Genomic DNA, 17,052 nt, shown 5'->3' with positions numbered 1-17,052 from the left:
GCTTTGCAAACACAGATGTGGCAATAGCTACCTTGGCTAAGCGCACTGGCAGGAGTGCACCAGCAGCCCCACGTTCACCTGAGTGCCCCTGGAAAGGAAATCTCTCATTGTTTACATTTACAAAGATTTAGTCATGCTTCAAAAGAGCAAAAATCCAAGATAGGAGGGTTCTGCTGGAAAGAGCCAAACATTTGAACACAAAGCATCTACAGTGCAGTAGATAGATAGAACCAACCAAGGGTGGTACACGGGGTTCCCTGGGAATGGGTTGCAAGGACACTTATGAAAATGTTTGCTTTTATTCTTTGCATCACACATGATTTGTATCCTACAGGTACGGAAGTTTGTTGTGCTAGATGCTAGTTGTGCTTCCATACAGGTGGTAAGGGGATGAGGGCAGGCCACTGAGCCACTTGTGTGTATACAAAGATCTCTGCTCCACCTGTACAAAAAATGCTTCTCAAGACAACGAAGCAGAGGAAAGGCAGAATGGCTCTTTTGAAAGTAAAACCAAGAAGTAAGCACCAGAAGAAGAAATTCAAAAACCATCATAACATCTTGAAACAAAACAATGAGTTTTGGTCTTGCCTTAGGTTTAGTTCCTCTTTCCAACCCACAGACCAACAGCTCACCTTCCCTATTCTCTGGGCTTTCACTACAGATACCTCCAATCTCAGCAGGGTGAGTTCGGCTTTTTAGGGGTGAAATCTCCCCCTAGAAAAGGCTGGATCTGTCTTCACCATCCAGATTTCATAAGCTCTTTTTCCATAGTTTCCTCCCAGCTCCATGGACAATGCTACTTTTATTTTCAAGGCTCTTAATAAAAACAACTTCACTTCAAGGCTGCACAGTAGTGTATCCATCGGAGCTTTTATTATCTCACAGTCTCTTGAGGTTCATTAAGGTCTGAACTAGCTGACCATCCACAGCCCTAATTAGTACTTCAGCTCTCTGGGAAGCAGCCAGGGCTTTTTTAACCATTGCTCCTCACCTGTGGCATCAGCTCCCATCTGTGATTTGGAGCATGCAATCAGCAACAGCTTTGAAACTAACAGGGATAGGCCCTTACAGTTTTGCACAGCTTTCAATTACTAACCGCAGTGGCTAACCCTGGAAAGCACACAGTGAGGATGCTTTGCAGGACACCATGGAAATGTAACTTGGTTTTGGTTTGTGAGACTGTTCTGCTGAAGAACCAGGGAGGCTGGTAGGTACAAACACCCAGCACAGTGCTTTAAGATGGACAGGGGAAAAAGAGCAGAGTTTGTAACTCAAGGGTATAGACATGTACAGCTTTCAGTCCTAGCAGATCTGGTGGAAAGTCTTTGGTCTGTCACTTCTTGTAGGCTTGGTAAGAAACACAACTCCACTGCTGCTACACTGGGGTGAGACAGATCTGCACTGAAACACCTCTCCTGAGAAGATGTGATTGATTGCTTTAACAGTTGAGCTTAGAAATATTAAAGAAAAAAGGAAGAACTTCAGCATTGAATGTGGGAAAAGTTTGGTTTTCTCTAGAAGGCAGCCTCAAGTACAGCTCCAGCTGCATCAGGGCCTGAAGGTGATGATTTTAAGGGAAAAAATATCTCGTCCTTGGATAGGACTGAGTTCTTGCTCCAGCAATTTGTGGGAGAGCCTTTTAAGTACACTGCTGTGGATTTCAGCCTCTCTAAAAGAATAAGACCAAGCAGCTCTAGGAAAAGTGTCCTGTACCACCTATCAAAGCTTAAAACTCTGAGCCTAGAAAGAAAAATGGGAGCAATAACTCAATGATTCAGTGTGCTTTGGGATCCTGAAATAGCTGGTCCTGCATCAAGATTCCCAAAGTATCAATGTTTTTCAACTGGAATTTTTGGGCAAGCATGAAAGCTCTGATCTCTGCAGTACATGGGATAGCTGGGAGGACAGGAGTCCAACAAATAAGATGACAATGTGTATTTGTGTTATCAGTGCTTGCTGTTGCTCCAAGGCTCCCACGGTTCTGCAGAAAACTATTTAGTGCAGCTTGAACAAAGTGAGCAGGCTGGCAATACCATGACCTCTAGAAGCAGCAGTAGCCATGCGTTCTCTACATGTGCTCAGGGGATACGCCCAGTCAGTGAAAATAGCTGCTATCACAACAGCAGAACTTTGACCAAAACCACAATGTTTAACTCAGGAACTGTTCTGCATCCCTTATGCTAACCTGAAGGCAAATAGGGGTCTCACTAGGAGCTGAGAAAGGGAAACCACAGGATCAAACAGTGATGCTAACTGTAGGGCCATCTATGTGCATAGCTGGTACCATTCACACTGCCCACAGAGCTTCCCACCAGAGCTCATCAAAAGGTAACCATGAACAAGCCCAGGATGCATTGCATTTATTAACGTGGATACAAATGTCTTCAGCATCACTGACATCACTACTGCAGGCAGTGATATCATGGCATACTTAGCAGCCACCCAATGGCACAGAGCAGCTTTGTTTGCTAACTTAGTCCAGATAAAATTACGTACTCAGGTGAATCTCTCTGTACTGAGTCCTCAACAACTGTCAACAGGACACGTAGCTCCTCTATTCAAACATTTTCCCATTCCACACATTTCCCAGAGTTCTGTAATCAGAACTGATCCAGTTTCATAACTGCACAGGAATGCAGCTGAGAGCTCATGACTATCACTGCTATGGAAAAGCATCTTACTGAGCACTATGCCTGCACTGGCAGACTGTTGGGAAAGCAGAATAGACTCCACACACCCTTCCCAAATTTGAGAGAAGCCCTGCTGCAAATCCTATTCTGGGAGAAACGAGGCTGGCCCAAGCTCTCCCCAGTCCCGATTTCCTTGTTATGGCTTTGCCACACCAGGATGACAGCACAGCAAACTTTAAGGAAATCTGGCACAACACTGGTGCTGTTTACCAATCCAAGACTATGTTCAGCTCTGCAAGATTCTGAAAGTGCTTTTCTTCTATACCAGAAACAAGTGTGAGCAGAGAGCTTGCTTATAGCAGCATTCAGAAGTGTTGGGAGATTACCTGGGTTCAGAATATGGCTTGCCTTGGATCACAGCAAAAGCAGCCTTCCTCCTGTCAATAGAGCCCAGGCAGCAGGTATATTAACATGATCTCTAAAGATCTGTCTTAAAAACAGAACACTGAAACTTGGTGTTCTGTACAGGGCACATCTAAGAAACCCTGGGTTACCCAAACAGAAAACAAGATCACTTTGCTACGCATCTTCTGGCACCCAGTCATCAGTGCAAACTTACCTTTTCACTTGTTTGCAGTGGATAGCTGAACGTGGGTGCATTATTAAGAAAGGCAAATTTATTTCTGAGCTCACAAACTGAAGGTGGGAGTTAATAATCCCTTCTAGTATTTCTGAGATGGAACTGCTTGTTACTGCATGACTACAGGGTCAGGCCCTGTCGGCAACCACAACCATCACTGCATTAGGAGAGGTCAGAAGAGATTTCAGATGCAGCTTGTGAACATGTATGCGGTCACAGACACATATTATGCATACAGCTCTGATTATCAGCTAAGCCTAGGCCTCCTGCAATCAGGCCAGCTTATGGCTTTAGGCTTCTAACTGGAAATTAAGTTAAAAATAGCTGGCCTCTGTTTTATTGAAAGCCTGGACACTGGTGACCTTTTGCATCTGCTGAGCATCTCCTGCAACAAGGCCCTTAACATTTACAAGATAGCTGAAATCTAGAGGGCAGAGCGAACAACACAGAGTTGAGACTGTTTCAGTTGGCACGTACTTCTCTTGAGAATCTGCCCTGCTGAGGACCAACCAATAGCTCTGCACAGACTTTGGCAGGATCAAGCCATGCACTGCAGCAGAGAGACCTAGTATTTCCAGGCCCCCTGGCCAACTCTCTACAGCAGAGACCAAGTCTCATGCCCCTTGCTTTTGACTGTCTCCTTAGAAACTTGGTTTTCCATCTTCGCCTGCAATGCAGAGATCCCGTGCATCCCTGTAGATGCCCCAGAGATAAGCTGAAGTCCATGCCATCTCAGGAAAAGCATGGCACAGTGTCATGGTTTTGTAATGTTGCTGTCAATATTCCACATCATAATATCATGTGCAGTATGGATCATTAAAAGGTCCAGTTCCGTGGAATGGTCGCATCCCAAGTAGTCAGCTCTTGGAGGAGAGCTACATATCCCAGAGGACGTCGCGGCCAGAGATAAGTCACAGGAGGAGGACACAATCTCACTCCCAGGCTGGAGTTTTTTCTCTCTCAGACCCTCAGAGAGTGGGAAGCGTTCCAGCCATGTTGCCTACAGTTCACAGTAGACCTCTTGGTTTTCAGGGACTCTCTCTCTCTGTTTTGTTTGATTTATTAGCCTCAATCATATTGTATTATATTGTGTTAGCTTGTATTCCGATATCGTACTTAGTAAAATAAGTTTTTTCCTCTTTAAATTCCTGTCGCTGCTCTTTTTCCCATTCCCCTTTTCCCTTCCTTTCCAGGCTGGGGGCCCTACGGGGCGGCTGCCCCCTGTCATAGGCACAGGTAAATCTAGGTAACTCCTGACACACAGGCACCTCCTTGCTGTAGAGTTCACCCTTATCCACCAAGCACTCACTTTTTGGGAAACCAAAGACGTCCCTAATGGGAACCTTCAGTTCTCTCATTTACTACAATGCTCAAAGCAGGTATCCTGCATGAAGGTTATTTAAGGTTTGACAAGAGTCCTGCAGTCATCTTTCCATTTGTATAGTTGGAATAATACAAGGATATAGTTGTAATTACAGAGTAAATGGATAGCCAGAGGGTATCTAAGAAAAGACTCACCGGTGCTGAGGCTTTCAGTTGAGATGGATGTTCACCAGTGTTGGGGCTTGCCACAAAAACTCCACAAAGGAGCAATCTCCAAAAAGAGATGCTGCCTTAGTGGTGGTCAGCCCTTAAATGGGATCTAGGAGAGGTGGAGTCAAGCTCCACCCCTTCTGGGAGCACAGCTAAATTACCTTCACCTGTGCTCCCACAGCTGACTCGCTGCTTGCCTCAGGTGGTTAATCAGAGATTCAGTCTGTGATTATCAGTTCCCCTTACACCACTGAAGGATCATAGCAACACACCAGGTGTCATTAACTGCATATTTTTGGTGGATACACTAAAACCAACCTAACTCATATAAGCAGGAAGGAAAAGTTCTTAGATTTGTTGTGGAGGAAAATGGAGAAATGAAATACAAAGCAGAAGTTGAACCAAGACATAACAGTCCATATATTTTTTCTTTTTCTTTTACAATAGCAAATGAAAGGCAAAATATAAAGGCATAGCACAAAGTGCAGATTAACACCAGTCACAAGAGCATTTGTCACTTTAAGACACCTGCATCTCCTCAAAGCATTTGTGAAACAAATAAGTGTAAGTCCATTCTGATACATCCTTCTACAGTCAAAACTCCTGACCAGCTGGCACGTACCTGGATTAGCGGTCAGAGGGAGACAAAACCACACAGAGTGTCCATGACCCAGGACAACCCTTATGATGGCTGACAGCAGCCCTGCTTTGAACAGCATATAGGCAAAACAAGTTTCAGCAGTCCCTTCCAACCTAGCAAGACCCAGAGAGATCTGGTAAGGTTACTGGATACTGTGTATTCTGCTGTCTCAAAGATGTGCTCACTCCATCTCCCATTTCTTCTCTCTCAGTAGTAACACCACAAAGACTAGCATGTTCTTTTCAATCATTCTACCTTCCTGTCCTTCCACCTATGGAACATATCTCCACCATCAGAGAGACAAAGTGATGCATCCCTACTCATCAGATATTCTCACTGGGTGTCCCAGAGCCAGCAACAGACAAAGCTGTCACAGCCAGGCCCTGGTGGAGCAGACAAAGCAGTCTGGCCCCCTCCATCCCATACTACATAAGCAACACTGTTGTGCAACCACACGCTGGAGGCTGTGAGCCAGGAATCTCTGGGAGAAGGATTACAAGTGGATACAAACTAAATGGATTTGCTAAGACTGTTTAGTTTCCCCCAAGCCACCTTATTTGTTGTTATCAAGCACGCAGCATAGCAATTCCACGTTTTTGAGTTGCTATAAAGGCAATAATAATCATGCCCTGTCCTTGAACGGGACCCTGACAACAACAGTACTGGAAATACATGAACAATCTAAAATAAATCTTTCCAAAGGAACAAGAGTCATTTCAGGCTCTGGAATAAGTGCCGAAATCTTTTCTTCAGAAGAAAATGGACACCAGTGTTTACTGTCATTGGTGCAGAAGAATTTCCACAATTACTCATAGCAAATGACACATATGGGACAGCAGGCAGTGTGGATCATAGGAGTATTCCTAGCTTGCTTCTTTGAAGGATTATCTCCATTTTTTTCCTTCATGGTCAACTACTGAAAGACCCCAAAAAGTGATAGTTTATCTATTAGAGAAAATAAATGAAACGTAACACAAGGAAAGGACTCAATTTTAATAACAAAAGACGGTCAGTTAAATGTACAGATTAATAGCATTGTTTACCAAGATTCAGTAAAAGCTGATGTGATACATATTAATAGGGCAGACGTTAATACATCATCAAGCATTTACTTTTCTTTCAGCACAGAAAATTATTAGAAATGGGGTTGAAACCATAGAGAGGTCAAGCTGTTTCCAGTAAGCAGTTCCACAGCAAAGCTGGAAGCTGAACCCATCAGCCCCAACCAGGCCCCAGCACAAGCAGAGCTGCCAAACTGCAGGTGAAGCCCCCCAGGAGGCTGGGATTGCACAGAACACCCTCATTCAGCAACCTCTCCTCCAGCACAGGGGGAAAAACAAACAAACAAACCATTTACTAGCCTCTGTGCCCCCCTAAAGGAAGCAGAGGAGCACATGATGAAGCAGGTAGAAGGTTGCATTTCAAATGGATTTACCACCTAAAATCCAAACCCTATGTCTGAGAGTGCTGTTCAAACAAGTCTTGAACTTTGGCAACTCAGGGCAGTGACCACTGCCCAGGGCAGCCTGTTCCGTGCTGTACAGTTGGAATAATACAAGGATGTAGTTATAGAGTAAATAGACAGTCAGCGAATATCTAAGGAAAGACTCACCAGTGCTGAGGCTTTCAGTTGAGATGGATGCTCGCTAACATTGAGGCTCACCACAAAAACTCCCCAAAGAAGCAAACTCCAGAAAGAGATGCTACCTTAGTGGTGGTCAGCCCTTAAAATGAGATCTAGGAGAGGTGGAGTCAAGCTCCACCCCTTCCAGGACCACAGCTGAATTACCTTCACCTGTGCTCCCACAGCTGACTCGTTGCTTGCCTTAGCTGGTTAATCAGAGGTTCAGGCTGTGATCAACAGTTTCCCTTACACATGCCACCTCTGAAGAACACGTTCCTAATACCAAACCTGGAAAGGTAGGGGTCCCCAGTCCTTCCTAGGTTTCCAGAAAAGTTTCAGAACCTTGAAATGAGAGCAGGTTTGTGCTACTGTAGAACAATGTGGATTACAAGAAAAGTGACAAGAAAACAGCCTAGAGCAACAGATGAGAAGCTTGTGATGACTTGTGCCGTTACTGAGAAATCCACTTAGCAAAGGAAAAGACTGAAGAGGGATCCAATTTGATGGTGCAGATTGGTTCTCACCTACCTGTCATAGTCACAACTCAATCACTTGCACAGGGAAGGAAAAAGCAGAAGAGAAGCCAGTATTGAGCTACACTGAGAGACTGAATCTTAACTAGAGAAGAAGAGCTTCTGCTCAAAGCTGTTCTGTCTTCTGAAAAACAGGAAGGACAGAGGTACACAGACTGAGTGAATGGTTACACAGAAGCTGGTAGGACGTGACACAGCAAACTGGACTCGGGGACAACCCAAATGCTAATTTGAAGGCCCAAAGCACAAAAATACAAAGCATGAAGATGTAGAAAAAGCCACATAAATGCATGCAAAGGGCAAACTCAAGAGTTTTGCAGGTATGAGTCCACCCAGGCATTACCTGTCTGCAGCAGAGAACGATGGCACTCAAGCCAAAGCAGCCATCCTCATGCATCCTTGCAGGGAACACATTTTCCACAGGCTTTGGTCCCGGCCATTAACACACATTTGAGGCAGGCAGCTTCCCCTCAAACATCAAACATGAACATCTTTCCCGGTTAGGGAAATTTCCCCTCATAGTTTCAATCCGGCATAATGATTTGGGGAGTGGTACAGGCAGCATACACTGATCTGGGAATGTTTGAGATGGATAGTACTTCATTAATAATCAAATGTTGTTAAAAACCTCATTGTCCTGACACATCACAAGTCTGTCACTCTATTAAAATAACAGTCACTATTTTCTTCATCCTCGTTTAAATACTCTAACAAGAAGATTACACAGATCAGTCACTGACGCAAAACTATAGTAACAATTGCAAGAGTCCAAAGCAGAAAGGGAAGTTCTTAAAACATGGCCTCTGAAAATGTTAAATTCCACTTGCCCTGCAGTTCCTTAAGGACTTAACACAAACTAATTCCATTGTGCTCCTGACAAAACTTCTGTTCACCAAACCCTTGGTTTCCCATCCAAATCCATTTGAAGCATAGAAGCTTACAATGGTTTACTGTCTTACTGTAGCATGAGCATGCATCTCCTATTGCCTTGGGAGTTCTTGAACACCCAGCACACTTTGTTCTCCAAAACAAAGCACCAGGATTTTCATACTCAGGCTGGTAAATACACGAGTTTTGCTTTTGTTTTCACAAGGGTGTCTGATTAAACAACCCATCTGCTGCCTTTTGACTAAAGCTGGAAAACCTTCTTAATTCTAACTCCAAACCTGTAGCTAGATGGAAGAAACTTTTCTTAGAGGCCGGTCACTCTGCAGGAACAAAAGTTGTGTTCTCACTGGTTCCTGCAGGAAGCTGTGCTGAGCTGACCACACAAAGAGCAGCCACCATGAAAGGTTGTTTTGTCACAGTGGTTTAACACTGAGCAGGAACTGTTTAGAAGAATGCAGTGTTACCACTTTTAAGAACACCTAGGTGACATGACATGCAGTTTATTAAATTCTTGCCCACATGTATTTATATACAGCTCATCCTGTAGTTTATGATATAGAAAATGGTTTATTTTCTTTTACCACTGTCTGCATTGTTTTCTTGAAATATGTTTCTATTTTGTGGAGTAACCTACACTGTACCTTGGAATCACGTTAGGCCTTCTCATTTTTATTATGCCCTTTCCTTCTCTCTTCCATCTTCTCAGCAAAACGCACTAGGAACAAAGCTTCGCGGAAAACCATGTTAACAGATGGCTTGTCTTGCTTCGGGTGGATAGGACAGTCACTCAGTATGTCATGAATCAAGATAGTTTTACAGATCTCCCTGCACTTTTCAAACAGGGCTGGCTGGGGTTATTATTATATGGTATAGCGGTCATTTCAGGTTACAACTGTTAACTGCAATTCCCCTTCCTCCAAATCATCAGTTTTCTCATTTCATCCGCTCCTCTAAGCTGAGACACATAGCAAACAATTTCATCGCTGCCTTTAGCTTTTGTTGTGATCCACTACTGGTCAACAGCATTGTGCTCTGTGCCACTGCATCTTTTTCATTATCAACTGTTCTAATTCTGTAAAATGAAGATGGACCAAGCTCTGGATCTGAACATGAATTGAGCTGATATTCCTGAAAGCAGCAGTGCTGTTTGGTTCTCCTGCTGAGATCAGGAATGTCTGCAAGATCCTGATGGGGATTTTATGTTTCCACATATAACAACATGGCTCAGAAATCAGCTGTGGTTTTCGTATCTCCTGATCTTGCATAACTTGGATTTACAAGTGTTCACAGCAGGGCTGGCCAGTGAGTCACAGCTACTAATTCTATTATTTCATTAAACCCATCTGTTAATCTCAGAGTTTGCTTTTTTCTGAACTCATTTCCCCTTGCTTTTGCTGAAGGAGATCAGAGGCCTACGCATATGACCCTGGTCTGTTCTGAAACCTTCCAGCTTACAAGCATGGTATGAAGAGACAGTCCAGACCAGTTCATCTACAATGCTGGTAATGGACTTTGTAACACACCCTGATATTTGCTCTAATTTTCCTACCTCTTTGCAGCAGGGAGTCAAACAGCACCTTTGACAACATTGAACAAACCAGTAACAATGGCAGCAGCCAGGCAACCCATGACACCGAAAACCCTTTTGCAGGAACACCCATACAGGTTTTCTGACACAGCCAAACAGGCATCTTTGAACAGGATTTGCATAAATATCCAGTTGGACCTACTAGAGGAAGCTAAGCAAAAGCATTAAAAAGTTACACGAAGATTAACAGCATGCCAGTGAGAGCACGGCATGGACAAATAGCTCTCCAGTGAGCTGCAAACAGCTTCCACTTGGGATTTAAGCACATTGCTGTAACACAGGGGAGTCTCAGCCCTAACAGGTGCTTGGAAATAGCTGGTGAAAGCCACAGGGAAAATAACACACCCCAAGCCCCCAGAACAGCCATTTAGGTCATGAGTATGAGGACCCTACACGCTCACACTGACTCCCCTTGCCAGGGAGCATCTTCCCACTGCTCACTTCAGTATCTGATCTCCAGCAGGAGGAAGTCAGACCTTTGCGAATGCACCAGCTGCCAAGAACAGTTAAAAATAGATACCTGCTCACAACCACCTTGCAGAACAAATGGCCAAAGGTCACGCAAGTCATTTCTGCAGAAATTACATCATTATTACGCAGCTTGGCCTGCTGCAGCAGACAGACAGCTACTAACCGCAGAGCTAGCTGAATTCAACCCAGCACAGTTACTTCCCCACGCCCGTCTCCACAGAATCACAGAACTTGAGAGGTCAGAAGGGACCTCCAGACATCAAGTCCAGCCCCTGCTAGAGCAGGTTCTCTGTTGGTCACACAGGAGGGGGTCCAGACAGTCCTGAATAACCAGAGGAGATTCCACCACTTCTCTGGGCAGCCTGCTCAGCTGTCACTTACAGTAAAGATGCTCTTCTTTATGTTTGTGTGGAACTTCCCACATCCCAGTTTCTTCCCATCAATCTTGAGATTCCTAAGCTTCATCACAAGGATGTCACAGGAGACAACGTCAAATGCCTTGGTGAAGTCAAGGTACACAGCACCTACTGTTCTCCTTCCAACATGCTTCAGAGCACAGCCAGAGGGATGGCCAGTAGTACTCCTCCAAAAATGAAGAAAAAAACCCAGAAGAAAACCCTGGGGCCCCCATAACAGTCACAACTGCCCTCATAGACCTCCAAACCCCATACCGACACCCACCAAACCACATAACTCCTTCCCTGTACTTGCATTCTGAACCTTTCACCAGACCCCTCAAAAACTGACCAGATCTTTTTGTTACTCAACCAGGTGCCAGAATGTTCTTCCCCCAAACCCAACCGTGCTGAGCATGCCTGATTACAAGCCATGAGGATCACCTGCTGAGAGTCATCAGAAAGCTCGGCTGGTGGCAGTTAAAAAAGAGATTACTCACTGGCTCCACACACAGAAGCTTCCTTCAGGTATGGGATTCAAAGTAAAATTGTCAAATGCTTTGTTTTTTTCAGCTCAAAGGAGATTTTATTTTTCAAGGCAATGCAGATCTATACCCTTGGTACTCATTATTTGTTGGATTTTGAATCAAACGCTCAAGACTTCAATGTTCAGCATCTAAATCGGGTAAGAGCAAATGTATGTTAAAACAAACACCCATGGAGACACACAGTGTGCATGTGCAGAGTGCCTGATGTTTCCAGCACAGCAGTCCCTGATGTGAATGAGCTGGGATTCCATGCAGATCTCTGAATAGCAACTGGAAACCTCCTGAGCAGTACTGTCTCCATTTCAAAGGATGCAGCATTCATCTGGTAATAGTGATAAATGGCAGGGGCAGCAGCATGAAGGTACAGCAGTGCTGCTCTTGAGGAGCCCATGGAAGGGAAAGTGCACTGAGGGTTTAACATGGGTGCATTAGAATGGAAACAGAGATTTCTGCCTATCAGTTTGACCCCTGCTAAACAGAGGAGAAATGCCAGCAGATCAAAGGAAAACTGAAGACTTGAGCTGAGACGTAATACAGAGGGTCTGCATGCATTTCCGGGCACCCCAGAAAAGATGCCAGTGATTGACATGTGTCTGCCAAAGTGAATTTTCTGATAACTTTTTCAATAAAATGCTGAAATTTTGGTTATTTGTTTCCTTCAGATAGGATTTATTTAATGTAAATTTGGATATCTAAAAATGAGATATTCAATCAAGGCTGGTCATCTAAGCTTGCTTTCTGCAGAGGGCAACAGCAAAAAAGAAGTCTTAAATTGCAGGGCAGTTTCCTCCCCACCTCCCTTAAATACCACATCAGACATTTGATTTCAGTGCTTTTAAAATGAGAAATGGGAAAACAGTAGATGAGGTATCTGCCATAACAGCGCAGAATGGCACTGAGGTCAAGTCATACTTGTACACTGATTGTCCTCTTAAATTATTTTCTGACCAGTGTTGGAGAGGATGAATATATTAGCAGAAATTAGAGGACGTTTCAAGTTGTCTGGTGCTCAGAACCATATGTATTTTCACTCAGCGAACAGAAATGTTAATGGGTGACCTAAGCCTCCTCTCACTTTTAGCCACTGCAGCAGAAAATCTAAATATAGAACCCAGCGAGGGAAGACTGAGAATTACTCATGAAATTTATCTGATGAATAACTCCCAGAACAGAATGGGTGCGTCTGAGGGAAACTGCAAGCTGTTCACATGAGTGTAAGCAGAAACAGAGGCAAAGTCAGAGAAAATTATTCACTCGGTCCTGATGGCATTGTTTGAACCGATGTAAAACTGTGTCCAAGCTTTAAGCAAATGCTTAATTGTGCCCCATTTTTCCAGCCTCGCTTCACTTTCTGCTAAGAAATTAAATGTCAGAACAGCCCTGAATGTGCTCCGCGAGAAATGAAGCCCTCTTGAACTCTTTCTAATTCCTAATCTTATTGCGTTTAAATGTTATTCCTTCAACTGAAAGAATAATTTAATGAAATGCTGTGTATGTCTGGGTGCCACATCAAAAATGCCTATTTCACCAATCTCTTCTTTTATCACATCAATTTTCTATTCCACTTTATCTTATTGGAACACTGAAAGTTCATCCCGCTAAGCCTCTTGTAACCCTTGTCAGAAATCAGTCCTGAAGTTTCTCAGCTTCCGGCTCACTTGATTTTGCTTCAATCAAGTGACAGCATCTGAAACATTTTATCCCCTGGAAACATCGCTAAGTGTAGAGACATAAAAAGCTATATATCATTTTTTGGCAGTTTCCTTAGATACATACCATAGAGAGGTATCTAATCCTTGGGGTGCAGGCACCATAGAACCAGTACTCAAATCAGGGAAGTGGGTTTCTGTGTTACTTATAAGCAACACCCTGATGTACCAAAGGATGGGAATCTCTTGCTCCTACATCAGTTGATATCAGCCCGGTTTCATGGCCCCTAAGCCAGGTTGGTGTTCCCATGAGCCCTAGAACCTATGGGCCAGTGGTGGCACTAGTGTTCCTATGGCTGACCTCTCTTTCCATGTGTTCCCTAGTAAAATCCCTCTAAAAATGTAACTGCTCACCTAAACATGCTCACCTGGAATTAAGTTCTGTGCCATCCTTTCAGTGCCATGTGGCTTATGATAAAGCCTGATTAGATTAATGCTCAGAGTACTGTAAAAAACAAACAAACAAACAAACAGAGAAGAGTTACTGTTTTTTCTATTTGGTTTTTTTTTTTTTTTTTTTTTTTTTTTTCTCATTTTTTACATGTTTATTTAAGTTGGAAAATTAACCAAAGAAGGATGCCAGGGACCTATCACCAGCAATTCAGTTCAGCAATTTTTCTTCTCCATTGACATGACATGCACAGGCAGAGGCCCGCTCCCACACTGCTCACTCCAAGAGCAATTATTTCTAGCCTGATTTGCATCCCACGTGCTCCTTTCCAACAGAGCTTGGTTTGGAAGAGGGATCGGTTTGTTTAAGGAACTGCACAGCAGAGGAAGGTGCTGGGAGTTATTTACCAGCTGCTGAAGGCCACTCCAGAGCACTGCATCTTGCTGGTGGGCAAACACATCTGTAGTTAGTGATCAGCAAACCTTAGCTCCCTACAGCACTTCCAGTGCCAGGGTTCATAGGTTTCTGCTCCTAGAGATGGGAAAACTGTGGAATGGAAGAAATAAAATGGGTGGGGGCCTCACAGCAGCTCAGGCTGTGCTTTCCAGGTGTCATTTCCTGCTGGTTGCATCTCTTCTGAGGCAACTTGACAGACTATCAATTACCAGCACCAGCAGGAGAACACAGGGCAGATGCTAAGGAGTAAAAGATGAGCTAAAGCAGTTTCCTAATGATCTGTGTCCTCCACAGCACAGAATATCCATGTAAAACCAATATGCAAGTACAGTAAAGTGATGGATTCTGCTTCTGCCTGGCAGTGCTACAGCCTGCAGCAAATTAATGGGGCAATCTCGGCCAGCGCATGTAAGTGCATGGGAATACTCAGAATGAAAGCATTCTGCCTAGAGCATTCACTGTGACTAATTGATTATTACTTATAATTACTTATTATTGCTATCATACTCTGAGTTCCCACATTATCATTGTGAGTGGAAATTGGCACTATGTTTTGATCAGAAGAAAATCATTATTAAATTGTGGTACAGAAGCCTGAAACTGCATTGAAGCCTCTGGTTCTACCTCCAGACCTACCTACCAAACATCGCATCACAAATTCTGCAGCCCTTAGGATTTCCATGGGATAAGGAAAGTGCTCTTTAGCTTCTTTGGACCGCTCCAGCTATGGGGGGAGGTACTGTTTTGGAAGATGATCTCACTGTAGCCTTCCACTATTCAAAAGGGGCTTATATCAAGGAGCAAGACCAGATTCTTACATAGACTGCTTCTAAACTGAAAGAAGGGAGATTTAGATTGGAGGTAAGCAGGACATTCTTTACTCAGAGGGTGGTGAGGCCCTGGCACTGCTGCCCAGAGAGCTGTGGATGCCCCATCCCTGGAGGTGCCCAAGGCCAGATGGGATGGGGCCCTGGGCAGCCTGAGTTGGTGGGGGGCAGCCAGCCCATGGCAGGGGTTGGGGCTGGGTGGGCTGTAAGCTATTCTGTTGTGTTAAGATTCTGTAATTCTAATGACGTTGCCACACTGGACACAGGGTGAGCTAGGACAGCGCAGGCATCAAAGTGTCAGAGTGGTGCCAAGACAGAGGAAGGCTGCAATGATCTTCCTGTGCCTGTTTAAGAGTCCAAGAACTGCACTGCAGGGACTAACAGCTACAGGAATCTTGCCCTTTCAGAGCTAAGCAGTATACATCCACATCCCTGCCCATATCTCCATATTTAACCTTCCCAGGAGTGCCAAATGCCCCACAGCTCAGCCACGTCTGCAGCCCCCTGTCTGCATGCAGCAGGCTGCCCTTCCCGCCTGTAATCGGGTTATCTAGATTTATCCGTGATAGAGGCTGCTGCCCCTAGAAGGGGAGAAATGAACAAAAACAACGGCAGCAATCTAAGGAAAGAAATTATTTTACTAAATACGAGACACAATATGATACAATATAACTACAACTACTATATCAAACAAGGCAGAGAAAAAAGAAAGAGAGAAAAAGAGTCCCGGAGAACCGGGGGCCTACTGCAATCTCTAGGCGACAGGCTGGAACATTGCTGATAGAGCGAGACGGCAGGGATGGAGCGCTCCAAAGCGAAAGACAGGGCGAAAAGAGGGACGTTCCAGCCTGGGAGCGAGATTATATGTGTGTCCTCCTCCTCTGGTGATTCATCACTGGCCGCGTTGTCCCCTGGGATATGTAGTTTCCTCCAAGGGCTGAGTACTCGGGATGCTGCCATTCCACAGATCTGGAGCATGAACCTTCCACACTTCCGCATACCCTCTGTTACACTTCCACATACCCTCTGTTACACTTCCACATACCCTCTGTTACACTTCCACATACCCTCTGTTACACTTCCACATACCCTCTGTTACACTTTCTTATACCACCAAAACAGTTCATACCGCACATGATGTCATGATGTAGAATATTGACAGCACAAAACCATGACATTCCACCCCTTATTCTACATTATTACATCATGGTTACACAGATACATGGAATTACTGACTGCACTCCCCCAGCATCAATTTGCCCTGTGGTACACACTGAACATCCCCATCCTTCTGCATCACCCACCAGGTGCACCCAGGTCCCTGGGCAAAAACAGTTCCACGGACAGGTTTGCCATTTCCAGAGGCTGGAAGGACCCAAACAGCTTTTCCCAACATACTCTTCACATGCACAACAGGGACTTTATCTCCTTCTATGGTGTGTAGGGGACTAGATCGGCTAGGACCATCGCGATTGACAGATCCTCTAGTATTGACCAACCAAGTGGCTTCTGCCAGGTGCTTCTCCCAGTGCTTAAATGTTCCACCACCCATTGCTTTCAACATCGTTTTTAATAACCCATTACATCGTTCAATTTTACCAGAGGCTGGTGCATGGTAGGGAATATGATAAATCCATTCAATGCCGTGCTCTTTAGCCCAAGTATTTATAAGTGAATTTTTGAAATGTGTCCCATTATCAGATTCAATTCTTTCTGGGGTGCCATGCCGCCACAGGACTTGTTTCTCAAGACCCAATATGGTGTTTCGAGCGGTGGCATGGGGTACTGGATATGTTTCAAGCCACCCAGTGGTTGCCTCTACCATGGTAAGCACATAGCATTTACCACTGCGAGATCGTGGCAAGGTGATATAATCAACCTGCCACGCCTCCCCATATTTATACTTCTGCCATCGCCCTTCCTCCCAGAGAGGTTTCATCCTCTTGGCTTGTTTGATTATAGCACACGTTTCACAATCATGAATAATTTGCGCAATAGTGTCCATAGTTAAGTCCACCCCTCGGTCTCTGGCCCACTTATATGTTGCGTCTCTTCCTTGATGGCCCGAGGTCTCATGGGCCCATCGAGCTAGAAATAGTTCGCCCTTATTCTGCCAGTCCAAGTCAATTTGAGCCACCTCAATTCTGGCTGCTTGATCTACTTGGTGGTTATTTTGTTG

Source organism: Excalfactoria chinensis, chromosome 4, assembly GCF_039878825.1.
Source record: "Excalfactoria chinensis isolate bCotChi1 chromosome 4, bCotChi1.hap2, whole genome shotgun sequence".
NCBI lineage: Eukaryota > Metazoa > Chordata > Aves > Galliformes > Phasianidae > Excalfactoria > Excalfactoria chinensis.
The sequence above is the reverse complement of the archived record's forward strand: the minus strand, read 5'-3'. Positions refer to the sequence as shown.